The sequence below is a fragment of the Leucoraja erinacea genome, chromosome 17 (assembly GCF_028641065.1).
Source record: "Leucoraja erinacea ecotype New England chromosome 17, Leri_hhj_1, whole genome shotgun sequence".
NCBI lineage: Eukaryota > Metazoa > Chordata > Chondrichthyes > Rajiformes > Rajidae > Leucoraja > Leucoraja erinaceus.
In genome coordinates, this window is record NC_073393.1 from 12441840 (window position 1) to 12455347 (window position 13508).

Consider the following 13508-nt stretch of genomic DNA (forward strand, 5'->3'; position numbering starts at 1 on the left):
CATAACCGAAAATGAAACTTATACCCGCTCGCTCCTGAACCAGCGTCTGATTTACAGAAAATCACGTGGCGCGGTCCTGTTTCCGAGTTGCAGTGGGTTAAAATAACACCCTTGGCCCATATCACTAGAACCATTTCGTTCTCCCTTACTAACCCTGCGGGCGGCTTTATTGCAGAAGCCCTTCATCCCATAGAGTTAGCTGGACACAAAGTGCTGGGGTAACTCAGCTGGACAGCGGGCAGCATCTCCGGAGAGATGGAACCAAGGATGCCCCCGACTCTCAGTCTGAAAAGGGTCTCGACCCGAAACGTCACCCATTCCTTCTCTCCAGAGATGCTGCCTGTCCCGCTGAGTTCCTCCAGCACTCTGTTTCTAGCTTCGATTTAAACCAGCATCTGCAGTTCTTTCTTAGCCCATAGTTATCTTTGTCCCATCGAGTCCATTCACCCCATTGAGTTTCTTCAGCCTCATCGAGTCACTTTAGCCCATCGAATCCCTTCTGCCCCGTAGAGTCCCTTCAGCCTCCCGTACCAAGCCCTTCTAACCCATCAACCCACCAAGTCCTTTCAGCCCAACAAGTCAGCACTGGCAACCAACACCCATTCACACCAACATCATTTGTTTCTCTCAATCCCATCAACTCCAACCCCACTCCTCATCAGATTCTTCTGGCATTAGTAAGGAGTATGTACACCTGATTTTTTTTGCCCCCAACAATAAACTTTGAGTTCGATCCTGACCTCAGGTCCAAGTGTCACAGTTGTAGTAAAGGAATGTATTTAATATCTAACAAAATGGTTATCCTGCAAATCTCTGATGCTTTAATATCTTTGATAAGGAATATTCTTTATGCTTTTATCCGATCTCATATAAAGCTTATTTTAATAATTTGATTCAATCTTATTTACATTTAGAGCCACAATTTGGTCTTCAACCTTATTTTCAGAATTTACACCTTTCTGTACTGAAGGTTTCTCGCTCATGTTGCTTCTGTGAAATACATACTCTTTGGACTTTAGAATCATTGAATTTAAACACGTCATTGGTTTTACGCCGCACCTCGACATAGGACATTCGAATTATTTTACCAAGAGCAATATTGGGATGGAGGAATTGCTATTAATGAAGGTGCGAGATGAGGATCAATTACTGGGTAGAAAAAGTAGCTAAAGTGCGGGCAACAGGATAGCAGAGAGCACAGTGGTAGAGCAGCTGCTTCACAGACCCGGGTTCGACCTCACCCCGGGTGCTGTCTAAAGGTGTAGGAAGGAACTGCAGATGCTGGTTTAAACCGAAGATAGACTCAAAAACATTCGGCTTTTTTTTTGACTGTCTGCTGTCTAAAAGGAGTTTGCATGCTCTCCCTGGTTTGTAGACTGTAAATGGCCTCTGTAAATTGCCCCTAACGTGTAGGGAGTGAATGCGAAATAATAATGGCCATGTGAACGGGTGATCGATGGTCAGCATAGATTCGGTGGGGCTAAGTGATCGTTTCTATGCTGGATCTCCAAAAAAACGTCTGTTTTAAAACTGGAGGGATCTGTGCTGGGACCACCGTCTTTCTGATGATTTGGACCTTGGTGCACAAAGGCAAAATCTGTAGAAGATCTAAACATTTGGAAATGTAGTGAACTCTGAAAAGAATAGCAATAGACCTTTAGGAAGCCGACTGATAGGGCGGGCAAATAGTTAACAGGTTAATGTAGGACTTCACGTTTCTCAGCATTCTTGCTGTGAAGAATAGGGAGGTGCCACATAAACGAGGGAGCACACTTGTAAAATTGATACAAGAACAGAATTCTGGGGGGGGGGGGGGGGGGGCAGTGGGCATATTCATGGATGTAGCTGGGAAAGTAGAGAAAGTGGTTAAAATGTAAAATGCACGCGGGACGTTGAGATTTATAAACCGAGTCACAGACGGGAGCAAGGATATGTTTTATAAAATACTTTTATAACTATGAAATAGGTGAAGTTATATTTGTATACAACATGTTGTATCTGCCGCACTGTCTGTGTTGGATAATTAAGTATCTGTATTTGCGAGAAGAGAGGACGAGAGGATGGGAACAGCTATGTGGCTCCTTTGTAACCCAATAGCGCCCATTTTCTCCTCTGACCTTACAGACACAAGGAACTGCTGGAAATGTTACGTGGAACACAAAGTGCTGGAGTAACTTTGGCAGTATCTCTGGGGGACGCGGAAAGGCGAGGTTTCGGTTCTGGTGAAGGACCGTGACCCGAAACATCTCCTGTGACTGTCTTCCCTAGATGATGCCTGTCCCGCTGAGTTACTCCAGTATTTTGTGTTCCTGTGCCTCTTTGTCTACTCTGCTGGGACTGTGCGGTGGTGCGGCTCAGTTCTACGGACCGGGCACAAAGGCACAGGAGAGGGAGAGAGAGTCTGCTCCAACACGGCCGGGTCTCCAATTTGGCTGCGAACTCACAGCCATTGGATCTCTAGGACTCAGAGAGAGTTAACTTTATTCATTTTGCTCGCATATCCACCCATTCCATCCGCTTCATGTCAAACCACACGCAGAAATAACCCTTTACATTTAAAACGCTCGAATGTCGCATCTCACCCAGCCCATGAACACTGCGCCCGCCCTTTGCCATATAATGCACGAGTCTCCACACCACCTCCCGCTGCAGCCTCGTCGAGAGCCCAGGGGCCAGGGCTGTTATTCACTGGTTAACTCTTACCAGGGAACGCATGACAATTCCAGATCCCGCACATCAAGGAGTGAGAACAAACTAATGAAAATGAAAATGAAACTTAAACCTAGTGGGTACCGGAGGGCATGTCAACAACTGCTCTTACGTTGCCTTTCTCATGGGGTTGTCCAGGTGTACAGGTGTACAGGATCCACACTGAGGAGGTTTCCTGGGTTAAGGGCTACAAAAGTTAAGGGCTACAGGAACTCTTCTCTATTTCATTCCAAGCTTGGTTTTGTGATGAAGTTGTGAGAATCAGCAGTCCCAGCTACCAACTGACCTATAGGGTGATTTCACTAAAGGTCACTGGAGCGTAGATCCGCACCCACGTGACCAAAATTCTCAAGTGGAGGACACTCGAGGGTTCGGTACATGTTAGTGGATATTTAGTAAGTTAATAATGCCTTACTTTTGATGAAATTCAGCGAGCAAACGCGATAATTCCCGATATTTTGGACCTGTAAATATCCACGGCAAATGTCGGCTGTTCATTTCCGTCGGTTTGGCACCTTCAGGTCCCTCTTGAATTTACCTTACTTGCTATCTTTTTTTTTCCCTGTAAATCTAGGTAGCTGTGCCTCACGGTCACCCCGACTGGCACAGTAAATTGCAGCTCACAACCTCGCCGTTTTCTATGTTTTTTTAACGGGTGGGAAAATGCGTTTTTCCCATCCACTAACATGTACCGAACCCTCGAGTGTCCTCCACTTGAGAATTTTGGTCACGTGGGTGCGGATCTACGCTCCAGTGACCTTTAGTGAAATCACCCTATATCTGATATTAGGTAGACAAAAAACAGCTGGAGAAACTCAGCGGGTGAGGCAGCATCTATGGAGTGAAGGACTAGGTAACACCATCCTCACCCGCTGAGTTTCTCTGGCTTTTTTTTGTCTACCTTTGATTTTTCCAGCATCTGCAGTTCTTTCTTAAATATATGATACTAGGTCACCCAGCAGACGACAGCTGATAACTATTCCAATCCCCAGAATGGAGGTTCATTCAGTATAGTTACCTCACATTTCAGATCAATTCACAAAGTAAGAACAGCACAAATCAGATGCAATGAAATGTTACCCTTTTTTTTCCCACACCAAGGTGGCTCGAGCTCACTCATGAATCCAGAATGCGAGCCCAGGATCCAGAATGCAAGCTGGTTTGGATGGAGAGTGGGCTGAATGGGCAGTCAGAGCTGGGGCTGGTATACAGGGCACCAAGGGTCTGGAATGTGGGTAGGATTATGGGGTCCAGGGTGGTTGCATGTTACAACCTGCTTGCCACCAGGATCAACAATACCTTCTTCCCAACACCCATCACACTCGTGAACACTACACAACACTATCATCATCTATGAACTTCTATGGACTGTCTTTAGTTGCACAGGTATTGTTGATCACTAATTTATTGAATTTTAAAACTTACTAGACCAAGTGCAGACCCGTTGGGTCTGCTCCCCCAATGGTGTGATTCCTCCAACCCAATATTTCACCATGCACCCGTCTCCTCCAACGGAACTGAACCCGTTCCCAAATGTAAGATTCCAGCACTCCCCTGCCTCCCTCAGCAGTGGATTTAAAAAAAAAAAAAATTTCGCCTCCCCTGCCTGCTGCACCAGTTCCAATTGCAATACCAATTGGCCCTCCCCCTCCTGTTGAAGCACTTGCTGTGATATCCCATTGAGGTGAAAAGTTCAGAATGTTCCTGTCTTGCAACTTTGTTTTGAAGCGTGTTGGAAGCCGATAGGAAGGATGAGCGAATCAAAAGGAAGAAAGGCAGCCGGCAGCCGGACGGACGGCAGGCGGCAGCCACAGACTTTTATATAATAAAAAATAGATAGATTATGTATTATCTGCGTACATTGTGCTTACAGGCCTGCTGAAAGTCAGAATTTCATTGTTCCGTTGTCGGTACATATGACAATTAAACACTCGTGACTCTTCATCTTGAACTTACAGAGTTCACTAGAAAATTTATTGTGCCACTGTATAACATCCAAAAGAGAAATAGAAGTGTATTTTGGTTTTAATGGAACGAACATCCATTAGTCTAGAAAACGTTATAGTCCTGCACTGCTGAATACCCAAGGGTGCCTGATTATTGAACTCTTAATGTAGATCCATGTCATCTTCCTTCCATGAATCAACACCGCCTTTATTGGCCCTCTTCTGCTCTATGTCCATGGAAATGGTCAGAATATAAAGGACACAATCTTGCAATCATCCCAGCCAGAGCAAGCAGAGGTTCTCTTTATCCTTACCTTGCACCCTGCCAGTCTCCCCGTTTCATTAATCATCTTCCATTATTTTCTCTACCATCACCTCCATGGCATCTCATGATACATCTCTCCTTCCCTTTGTGCATTCCTCATGCTCTCCATAACTCTCCCGCACACTCCCATCTTCACAAACAACCACCTCACAGAGTCATGTGGTCATGCTGCATGAAAACAGACCCTTCGGCCCAACTTGCCCATGCCGACCAAGATGGCCCACCTAGGCTAGTCCCGCCTGCCTGCATTTAGCCCATATTCTTCACAGCATCTTCCTATGCAACCACACAAGATGCAACCCCTGCCCTCTTCCTACCATCCAAGGACCCAAAAGTGATTTGCTTCAACCTTTCGGTTTAGTGTAGAGTATTCACTGCTCACAAAGTTGGAGATACCAACCACAGATTTAGATGACTGCTTTCCAAAATGTTTCCCTTCAATCTGCATGGACAATCTGCTTGAACTCCTAGTTTCATGTTACTCCAATCCTTCATCAACTCAGTCACACCTCTCGTTCATTGACTTCATATGCCTTTCAATAAAGCCAGCATAGGCTTGAGGAACAACACTTTATTTTCAATTTAGCACATTGCAGTCCTCAGAACACAATCTTGAATTCAACAATTTCAGATATCTAGCCTTTTCTGTGCATGCCCAAACCAGCCAGTTGTAATGAAAAGTCATTGACCTGAAACCTCAACTCATTTTCCCTCTCCGCTGAAGCTGCCTGAGCTGTTGAATATCCCTAACACATTGTGTTATTATTTTTTAACCAGGCAGAGGTGTGTCTGGTTGTAACTGTAATTCATGCATACAGGTTTCCTCAGCAACCAACATTTACACAAATTAAAGAAGCGTTGGAAAACAAACTACATATTATGACCAAGCATTGTTACAACTCAATCTGTACCTTCAGAGCTGGAAATATACTGGCAGTGTATTCATTCTGCAACGGAAATGCTCTCTTTCCATGTCATTGCATTTTCAGTCCTCCTACAATTTAGCTAAACAATTCATAGTTATCATTCAACTTCACAAATGTACACATATTATTTGCTATTGAGCTCCCCCCCCCCCCCCCCCATCGCCGGAGGATATAATTATTTTGTTGCTGGTGCTTTACTAACAGATAATTTTACCCATTGATCAAGACTTGAGATTAGATCTAATTTAGAAAAAAATCTAATTCATGCCCCGTCTTGATTCTCTACCTAAAGTAGTTTATATGAACAGACATACATTAATTAAGAGACAGATAAACAAGTGGCCCTCTCACACTTATTCTGATAATTAATGATCATTTTGATCCATTTGTAAACTCAGCTCGGGATTCTAATCCTTTCACCACTTTTTAAAATCTATTATTCATTTACCTCTGCATTAAAAATATTCAATGATTCTGCTTCCACTGCCTTTGAGAACAAAAGTTAAGAGTGTTCTAAAGACCCACGACACTGAGCAATGCAAATTCCTCTTTGTCTTAAAAGGGCGTTGTCGTATTTTAAAACAGTGACATCATATTTTAAAATTCTCTAAAGAGAAGACATCACCTTCATACGCACCGTTTAAATATCACAGGACCATATATTTGTCAATCAATACCATGGGGCATTTCAATCTTACATGTAATTTAAAATATTGGCCATTTTCTCCATGCAGCAACCTTGAATCTTCTCACCTTCCACCGACCCACCAATATTTATCTGGAACACATGTTGCTCCGTTGTTTTTGCACAGAGCTTAAGCTTATGATGTTTGATGTGAACCCTTTCTGTTGTGTGGCTGTCAGAATGGAGTAGAATGGCACGGTACACTGAAATCTCCAACAGCCTAAAGGTGACCACCATACAAAGGAATAATGTCCAAAGAAACAGCAAGAGTTTAAATGCTTTCACCACACCTGTATCTACGGTGGAATATTCACAACAAGCTTTTACAAAATAATGTTTTAGTCAACTTACCGAATGAGGAAATATCGCAGCAGTTGGCAAAGTGCAGGATTTGAACTTAGTGAAAATGAAACCTAAAGCTCCAGCACATGTTGGCACTGGATCAAATCTTTTCTTTTGAATATTCCCCCCTTTATTTGAATCTATGCGTAGTGAAGAAGATATTGTTCTAATGCCAGTTGATTCATTTTGAATATTAATTAAAAGTGACTTTTCTTAAAAACATGCTTCTAGACTGGGCATCAAATGAACTCGGCAAACCATTTCCCTACAAAAATTAATTGAAGTTCATGTCACTTGAGAGTGATGTTGGCCTCGCCTAGTGGCTGCTGCTTGTATAAGCAGAGACAAACCAGTGCAAGGAATTTTTTTATCACAAAATACATTTAATTCAAACTAAAACATATATAGAAAACAAAAACTGTGCAAAAACTCTTCATGCATTCTCAGTGTCTCGAAATGTAATAGTGTCATGCTCAGTAACGTTCGCACCTATCTTTAGCTAAAACACCCCTGCCACTAGGGTGATATTCCTTCCCTGGCTTTGAGGGGCATCTTCACCACTCCCTATCCCCCAATGTCCAGCAGTGGAAGGACCCTAGGCTTTGGTTCTCCCCCACAGAGCCTTGTGCACCAAGCTTCAGTGCGTCTTTCAGCACATACTCTTGCAGTCTGGAATGGGCCATTCGACAACATCTTGCTATGCAGGTAGACCAAAATGGTTTCAGCAGACCAAAGAGTGTCTTTCACTGAGATGATGATCTTCCAGCAGCAATTGATGTCGGTCTCCAAATTTGTCCCCGTGAGCAGCTGTTAATCAGAGGGTCCTCTGTGATGGAGTTGTGTTCGGATGAACTGTGACAAGGACCCTTGCATTATTCTCCAGACCCTCTTCACAAATCCACACTCTGTGAAGATGTGGGCAGCCACCTGCTCAATAGCAACTGTCCAGAGGGCAGCGTGATACTGGTAGTAAGACTCCGACAGTACAGAGAGGATCTGACTGTCACTCCCACCCAAGCAAGGTCCTGATGCTTGCTGGTGAGTTGTGGCAATGAGGCATTTAGCCAGGGAACTACACCACGGGATTCATCGTCCTTGTCCTGCAATGTCTGCAGGATGTTCTGTGCTGACCACTGCCCGATTGACTAGTGGTCAGAGTTATTGATCCAGAAGAACGTTTCCAAAAGGACAGGTGGCGTGGCGATGTCCAGCTGACTGCGTGGCATTGGTGGGCAGGCCCATCCTTCACAACACCAGGGACAGGTAGAACCTCAGCAGGTAATAGCACTTATGCCCAAATTCTTTTGCACTAAGCACCAGGGAAGATGACTGTGAAAGCTCAGACCTGACACTGGTTCAATGATTCTTTATTGTCACATATGCACTGCAGTGTAAAAATGTTTTTGCATTGCTCATGCATGCACAAATTGCCATATTTTGGCTCCGTTTACAAAAGAAAAGGTCCAAGAGGGATCGACAGATGATAAAATAAAGGGAGTCAATATATAAGGGATACATACAGGAGAGACGCATTGAAGTAAATGTCAGAACATGCATGAGGGGCCAAATGACCTGCTCTTGCTCCTATGTTTTTATTCCAATGAGTGCAGTGCATCACACTGCCCCTAACATATGCAGCATCTACCTCATGGCAACTGACTGCTTACTCTCTGTCATAGCTATCTGAAATGGTCAAACCCAATGCCACATTCTTTACGAATGGCCAATAAATACCATCCCTTTTCACGATGCCTGCTTCCAGAATGAATATTTTAAAACTATCATATGTGTCTCCTGGATTAACATTTCCCCCATCCTTCTTAAACTGTGTTTTTAGCCTTTCAAATACACTATTGTTTTTAATGATACCTTATCTTTCATAATTTCAAATATTGATTTTCCAGGTTTCCATCCTTAGCTCTACTTGAAAAAGTTACAGAGAGCTGGAATAACTTAGCAGAGGAAAACAGGGGAGAAGGATAAACAGGATATTTTTTGGAAGTTCAAAACTTTGGATTCAAAGTCGAATCCCTTTGCGAATTAAAAAACCCAGTGAATCCGCAGTGTGACATCTCTCCAAATCTAAATAGATGTCGGAATAGAATTCCTATGAATATAGAAGGAATTAAAGCAAAACCTTATCTCTTCCCAGTCCTTTGTTCTTCTCCCGCGGTCAGGCAGCCAAACTACAACGTTGAGGCGACTGGTGCTCCCGATGCTAAAGCCCCTGGCGGGCGATGGTAAGGCCCGCGACTGTTTAAGCCGCGCCGGGTGATGTAAGGCCCTGCTCCGGGTCGTTTCAAACCCTCAATTCGTGTGGGAGAGTTACCATTGCAGGAACTCCGAAAATCAGTCTCCCACCAGGGACCTGCGAGCTCCGGACTCCACCGTCCACAGGGCCCGCGGCTGAAGCGCCTAAGCTCAGATGTCGAAGCCAGACGCCACAGCTCCGAAGCACCCCCCGTTCAGGGAAGAGCCTAAAAAGTTTCCCCCAACCCCCCATATATACACAGTTAAAATAAAACCAAAAACATACTCCTAACAAGAAAAAAGAAAGAAAAAAAAACAGACGGACTGCAGGTAGCCGCTGCCAATAGGCTCCTCCACTTCTTGTGGTTTGTTAAAGTACCAAGCTCATCCAACACATGAAATTCTCTTAATAAACTTGTTACTTAGTTTATAGTCAGTCTGAACCAAAGGCAAGCAGAAGTGATGAAACCATTTCAGTTCATGCCAGCTCTTTTAAACTTGTCAAATTTGTACCCACAACTCAATTTTTCTACCCAAATGCAAATGAGTCCTTGCCAAAGTGCCTGGCCAGCTGATTGTCAAAAGTGTTTGCTTTTCTGAGCTCCCTGATCCCTGATATTATCCCGATAAGCTTCCACTGCATCCTCTCCAGTGATTTGCAGCCATTCCTGCCTCGATAACATTATAAAAACGAACAAAACTCTTCAGCCAAAGCTGAAGCTGGTACCATCTACAAATCCAAGCAGTCCACACATTGTCTTAACCATCCTCTATGTTTCTTCAAAGATTTAAAAAAAAATAACCACCTCCAATACTCCACTGCCTTCACAGGTTGTTCAAAGTAACGCCGGATACATTACAATTGCCCTTCTGCATTATATCTCTCAGAATGTGCTGCTTCCTCTTTGAATTACATCTCCTTAGAGACATTTCACCACTCTGTGGTCCATAGTGCTGCTGTTAACTGTATTACCAAATTCTATAAGCTTTGTTCCTTCATTATTCAGATCCATACCATTTATACAAAATAAGAATTGCGATTGGCCTAGGACTTTTGCCAACCCTATTTCACAAGCTGTTCCGTCCTTTTTTTAAAACACATTTTATCTAGACCGCATCTCATCTCTATATCACACAATAACTTAATCCGCTGGTGCTTCATCTGAAAAATAACAATGTTTTTGCTTTTCATCTTAATAAAAGACTTTCTAACCCTCTTCATTAATCTGCTTTTTTTCTCATATTCTCACTGGTCTTTTTACACTTTTGTCTCTTTCCTGCCGTTATTCATCTTCAAATCCAGTGTTAAAACACATTTGTGGTGACCTTGCCTGAGACTTTGCTTCTGTTTTTTTTGGTTTTCTGATGTTTCTTTATTTTACATGTCTTTTCCTACTATTTCTTTTGATTGTTATTTTTGGTGTATATTATCTTTTTTGTCAATGATTAGTGATGTACAGCACTTTGTTGCAACATAACATAAAAACATTATTATTTTATTGTATGTCCTTCGAATTTGACCAGCATCTGCAGTTCCCTCTTGAAACTCATAGATAGCACATTTTTGTGTACCTTCGATTTTCCAGCATCTGCGGTTCCCTCTTTAACTCATAGATAACAACACCTATTCTCATTTCTACTGCTCTAATCTCCTTTCATCCGTTTAGAGAAATTCATTTTCAGTACCTGTACTATTATTAGAGAAAACTCATTTTTAGTCCATCACTCTAATGTAAAACAATAAAATTGAAAGTCAGATGAAAGTATAACATCTCATTATTTCCAAAATTGCTGCTGGTGAACCTCAGCTTCCAGAAGAGACAGACTGCAATACAAAGCCTTTCTGGTGGTCAGTAGATGGTAAATATTCAGATGCTGCCCCTATTGGAACTCCAGTTTATCTTGGCATAATTGCACCACAGACATTGTTGGCCAAAGGGTCTGTTCCTGTGCTGTGTTTTCTACAGTCTATATTCTTTCAATTCATCTGCATCTCTGGTTAAATTAAGCATTTGCATTGGCCCTGATCTTGCAAAAAGATAATGCTGAATCTAAATGTGTTCACAGTTGTAAGCCAGCTTCAGCATATTGTAGGCAAAAATCTGCAGGGTGGTTTTCACTGTACCAGCTCAGGCTTCATCTGCTGCAACCTTGCTGATTCAGCGTTAAATTACATGAAGAGATTAAAGATACTACCTCACTTGATAGCCACTAAACATGGTAGCAAAAAATAAATAAAGCTTATCAATTAAAGATGTTAATGAATTTTATTAATTATTACTCAGGTAATAATAACTTCAACAGTATGGGACCCTGTTGGAAATACAACAGTTAAAATAACTGATCCTTGTGCTTTAGTTTACTTCATTATTTTTGCTCTTAATTGCATCTTTATTTCTCTTCATTTTATTTTCTCTGAAGGCTTTACTTTGACTAATGGGCGACACAGTTGTGCAGCAGTAGAGTTGCTGCCTTACAGCACCAAACACCGGGTGCATTCTGTTCGGAGTTTGCACGTTCTCCCCGTGACCGCGTGGGTTTTCTCCGGGTAGTCTGGTTTCCTCTCACACTCCAAAGACATACAGGTTTGTAGGCTATTTGCCTTCTGTAAAATGTAAATTGTCCCTTTTGTGTACGATCATGCTAGTGTACGGGGTGATCGCTGGTCAATGCCGACTCTGGCTGCCAAAGGGCCTGTTTCCACACTTCACCATTAAGTTTTTCACTTGTTTCAGATCACAAAATTAGGAGCAATCGGATGGTCTCGGTGTTAGTCCAATGTAATACCCTCTGAAGCTTGTGTCTCCCTCAAACGCAGTATTTGCAATCATTCCATCTAACGATCCCCTTGCAAATTGTGTCGGAAAGAACAGCAGATGCTGGTTTAAAGACACAAAATGCTGGAGTAACTCAGCGGGCCAGGGAGCATCTCCGGGTCTCGACCCGAAACGTTGCCCATTCCTTCTCTCCAGAGATGATGCCTGTCCCGCTGAGTTACTCCAGCATTTTGTGTTTACCTTTGCAAATTGTAATAGATTTGCATTAAACCAATGATCATGGTTTCTGTAATAAAAATGAATTGCAGACGCTGGTTTATACCAAAGATAGACATAAAATGCTGGCATAACTCAGTGGGTCAGTCAGCATCTTTGGAGAAAATGGATAAGGGATGTTTCGGGTCCAGACTCTCCAGACCAGTTGGATGAAGTGTCCCAACCCGGAACGTCACTTATCCATTTTCTCCAGAGATGCTGCCTGACCTGCTGAGTTACTCCAGCATGTTGTGTCTATCACACTTTCTGATTTGCCTCGCTTCTAATTTCAATTAGTTATATAACATTTACCCCACTGTTACCAATGGTGGTAAAACAGAAAGTCGGAAAACTACACAGCGGATATTTTCAGCACTGTTTTTTGTTTCGATTTCCAGCATCTACAAGTTTTGTTAATCTTGCCAAGGAAGTCATTCGAGTGTCTCAGCTTCACTCTGGAAGAGCTTGTGTTTAATAAAGGATTGTTGCCATCATGTAAAGAATATTTGGGTTTTATTTGATTACAAAATCCAAGAACAATGTGTGAGACAAATGCAACATGTACACATTAGACGATTATTTTTTCAGTTCACATTATTCCACGCAGTGTTTCCCTGTACCTTACTTTCAGTACAGTTGCTAACTCTTCAAATGAGTCAAAATGAGGTGAATAGGCATAACACAATGGGAACGTACATACTAGATGCACAGAGTCTCTTGCCCAGAGTAGGGGAATCGAGGACCAGCGGACACAGGTTCAAGGTGAAGGGGAAAAGATTTAATAAGAATCTGATGGGTAACCTTTTTTCAAACAAAGGGCGGTGGGTGTATGGAACAAGCTGCCAGAGGACATTGTTGAGGCTGGGACTATCCCAACTTTTACAAAATAGTTAGACAGGTACATGGATAGGACAAGTTTGGAGGGATATGGACCAAGAACAAGAAGATGGGACTTGTTTAGCTGGGACATGTTGGCTGGTGTGGGCTACTCTATGACACATTGAAAAAAAGTGGGCATGTTCCATATTGCAATAAGCAATCATGTTTTATATATAACCCAGTGGTTTACATATAAAAGACACTTAAACACAATAAAATGCCCTGTAGTGTTTAATGGGAGCATAGAAAATGCAGAGTTACCTCCTTTCAGTTCTTTTCAGATTGAAAGAAGGCAACCGAGATCAGGTCTTGGCCTGCAATTGTTTACTATTTACATTAATGGCCCGGAGACAAGAACAGCATGCAAAGTTCCCAGGTTGCCAATAAAATGAAAATAAATGGAAGGGCATGCTG